This window comes from Helianthus annuus, chromosome 17 (genome assembly GCF_002127325.2).
Source record: "Helianthus annuus cultivar XRQ/B chromosome 17, HanXRQr2.0-SUNRISE, whole genome shotgun sequence".
In the NCBI taxonomy this organism is placed as follows: domain Eukaryota; kingdom Viridiplantae; phylum Streptophyta; class Magnoliopsida; order Asterales; family Asteraceae; genus Helianthus; species Helianthus annuus.
In genome coordinates, this window is record NC_035449.2 from 62,192,084 (window position 1) to 62,196,414 (window position 4,331).

Below are 4,331 nucleotides of genomic sequence, written 5' to 3' on the forward strand. Positions count from 1 at the left end.
GCCCCGTGTTTAGCGAACACGGCCCGTGGTCGGAGTTTCAATGATTGTTTTCTAGATCCCAGTTACTGGAAGTTGGACACGACCCCGTGTTGCACCGGCACGGCCCCGTGGTCAGCCTTCTGTAACTTGGAAAACAAAAAACTGCCAGTAACGATGCTGGGCACGGCCCGTGTCTGACCAGGCACGGCCCGTGCTGAGCCCTGCAGAAGCTGAAAAACTAAGAAAAATCCTAAAAATTAAAAAGAAAAATAAAAATATGATTAGGCCGTTGATTCCTAACTTTCTTAAAATCCTTGTGTCCCCGACAACGGCGCCAAAAACTTGATGTGCGTTAGGTGTAATATAATTTTTTAGATGTATGATTAAGCCCTTTTTACACTTTTAGCCAAGTTTTACATTTATAAAACACGATATTCACTAACACTAAACACACATATGGGCAAGTGCACCCATCGTGGACGTAGTATAGTGTTGGTAAGATACCGAGGTCGTCCAAGGACACAAGAGCTTTTAATACCGGTTTATCCTCAACGTCTAATCAAATCAAAAAGTGAGAAAAATGTTTTTTTTAAACTAAGAAAATAAAAACTAACTAAATGCTGAAAAATAAAATAAAATAAAAACAGATAGACAAGATGAATCACTTGGATCCGACACGTGTATTAGTATAACCTTTGATTATTTTCGCACTTTTGCACTTGTTTAAGAGATTATCTTAGTTATTGTAGTAGGCCCCTCTTTTGAAGGCGACGTTACCCTCAACCCAGTAGTTTGAGTCAGCAAGGATACAATCCTAAAGGGTCGGATTATTGAAAGATAATGAATTAAGTTATTAATGCAAATTATGGTAGGCCCCGCTTTCGGCGGTGACGTTACCCTCGGCTAAGTAGTCTGAGTCAGCAGGGATACAGTCCTGAATAGCCGGGTTATAGTATTAATAGTAGTTAACTTATGAGGGGGTCAAAGAGTTTGGATTCCCGCCATCCAATACCTATGGGCATTGAAGGAGATCCTTACTAAATTTGACCCAGGTCCCAAGCAGGACCTCTAAACGCTGAACAAGGGCAAGACCCTTACCAAACCGTTCCCTTAACCCCCGACCAGGTAGCCAACATATCTCCATATAGACCGTGGAGATATGAATGGTGAAAATCTTTTATTTTATATAGACAGTAAAATAATGCCAAGACACCACGGACAAACGATAAGGAAAGATCACCTTCAACATAAGCAACTAGTTATTAAAGTCATTAATACAAAACCAAATAAAAAGTGCAAAAGATTGAAAATAAAAAGTATTATACTAAACACTTGTCTTCACCAAGTGATGTAAGAGACTTAGGCAAACATGGCCTTGATTGTCAAGAACTCTTACGATCAATCTTGGATCCCGAGACGACTCACACACTCTATGATGGACAATGGATGATGGTGGTGGATGATGGTGTTATGGTGGTGGTGGGTGGTGGATGAAGTGTGAGAGAGGTGGTGTGCCAAGGGATGAGTTGAAATGAAACCAAGCACTCCTATTTATAGGCTGAACAGAAGGCTGGGCACGGCCCCGTGTCCACTGGACACGCCCCCGTGCCCGTCTGACACTCTCTCTCCTCATTAATTGTAATTCGCAATTACAATTAATGCGCCTGCTGTACTTTCACCACGCCCCCGTGCCCGCTGGACACGGCCCCGTGGTGGGCAATGGAAGCTTCTATGAGTTTGTCTTTTATGCTGCTTCTTGGGCACGGCCCCGTGCTGGCTGAGCACGGGGCGTGTTCAGACTTCTGCTTTCTCTTCTTTGCTTTGGAGGATGCCGTTGAGGGTCCGGGCAGTCTACTTTTATTCATTTTCTTGTATTTATGCTAGAATTAGTTGTCTTTTTGCTTCTTTTGTGAATTTGAGCTCATTTCATCCTGAAAATACAAAAGGAAGACAAAAACACTCTTTTTCCAACATTAGTACTTAAAAAGGGTTAGTTTTATGCCTTAATTGATGTGATTTATATGTTGCATTTTACACACATCACGTAGGCAATAACTTTATCCCGTTGCATCAATACACACCCAAGCCCCTGTATCGACGCGTCACAATAAACCACAAAATCATCCGTGCCCTCTGGTAATGAGAGAATAGGTGCGCTGCAAAGCCTATCCTTTAGGTACTGGAAAGCGGTTTCCAGGGGATCTCCCCAACGGTAGGTGACACCCTTATGTGTCAGTAGTGTAAGCGGCTGTGCGATCTTCGAGAAGTCTTTGATAAATCGCCTGTAATAACCCGCTAAACCCAAAAATTGGCGTATTTCCGTTGGAGTGCGAGGCGCAGGCCAGTTTCTGATCGAATCTACTTTGGATGGATCAACATGAATCCCATCCTTGTTCACCACATGGCCTAGGAAGTGGACTTCACAAAGCCAGAAGTCGCATTTTGAAAACTTGGCGTACAGTTGTTCCTTTTGAAGGAGTTCCAAGATAAGCCGTAGGTGCTGCTCGTGTTCCTCCCGACCCTTGGAGTAGATCAGAATATCGTCGATGAAAACAATCACGAACTTGTCTAAGTAGGGCTTGCATACCCTGTTCATTAGATCCATAAATACGGCAGGCGCGCTCGTTAACCCAAATGGCATGACAAGAAACTCGTAGTGACCGTAGCGAGTTCTGAATGCGGTTTTGGAGACGTCCTCATCCCGGACTCTCAGCTGATGATACCCTGACCTCAAGTCTATCTTGGAGTAGTAACTCGACCCTTGCAACTGGTCGAATAAGTCGTCTATACATGGAAGAGGATAACGGTTCTTCACCGTCACCTAGTTGAGTTCCCGGTAGTCTATGCACATCCTGAAGGTACCGTCTTTCTTTTTCACGAATAACACTGGAGCTCCCCAAGGCGAAGAGCTTGGTCGAATAAAGCCCTTTTCCAAGAGCTCTTGTAGCTGCTTTGACAGTTCTTCCAGTTCAGTTGGAGCCAAACGATATGGTGCTCGAGCTATGGGTGCTGCTCCCGGAGCGAGCTCGATTTGAAATTCGACCTGACGATGAGGCGGTAGACCAGGTAAATCTTCAGGAAACACTTGAGGAAATTCGCGTACAACTGGAATATCCTCTACCCTTTTCTCTTTCGTCGATGCATCAGTAACTAGTGCCAGAATGGCAGTGTGACCCTTTCGCAAACACTTTTGGGCCTTCAGGAAGGAGATGATGCCAACCACAGCACCACTCTTGTCGCCTTGAACCTCGAGAGGTTCCTTACCAGAACGAGGAATACGAATGATCTTCTCTTTACATAGGATCTCTGCTTGCTGTTTGGATAACCAATCCATACCAATGACGATGTCGAAACTCCCCAGAACTATAGGAATGAGGTCGATAGAGAAAGCTTGACCAGCGAGGATAAGATTACAACCCTGAACTATGTGTGTGGCCTCTAGACTTTTTCCGTTAGCTAACTCTACGACATGTTTGGTGTTTAGGGGTGTTGGTGCACGTTTTAACGTTTGACTAACTTTTAAAGACACGTAACTGGTATTTGCACCCGAATCAAAACAAAACAGTAATGTAAAAGTCGTCGAGAAGAAACTTACCCATAACTACGTTAGGATCGTTCCTTGCGTCACCTCGACCCAGCACAAAAGCACGACCCCTAGCTTCATTGCCGTTATTGTTCCTACCGTTGTTGTTACCATTGCCTTGGTTGTTGTTGTTGTTGCGATTCTGGTTCTGGTTCAACTGGGGGCAATCATGCTTGAAATGACCTTCAGCCCCACACTGAAAACATCCCCTGTTGCTCCGTTGTTGCTGCTGCTGTGGGTTTTGTGGAGCTGGTAGTTGCAGTTGCTGGTTCTGATTCGCAGGCCGTGGACTCCTACAGTCTTTGGCCTCGTGACCCATCTTGAGGCACCTCTGACAACGACCCTTGTTGCACTGGCCGCTGTGATGCCTGTTACAGTTGTGACACTTGGGGTGAAATCCTTGATACCTTTTCTGCCTATGACCACCAGAAGATTGTTGACTAGGACTCTGGTAGTGGTCAGTCTTTTGTTGCTGAGCTTGCGACTGAACTGTTGCTGAACCTTTGCTAGAATCCCCCTCCCACTTTCTTTTGTTGTCACTGGGGGTAGTAGGAGTAGCGGCTGATGTGGTAGTACTGATGCGTTTGGGCAACTTGTTCTGTTCCAGCGCCTGATCCGTGAGGCGATGAGCAAGACGCTGGATGTCTTGGATGTTTTCGAGGTTAGCCGATGTCACATGGCTCAGAATCTCTGAGGCTAGACCCTTGAGGTACAACTCAATGCGCTTGATTGGAGGGTCCACCATGGTTGGACACAAGATGGCCAGTTC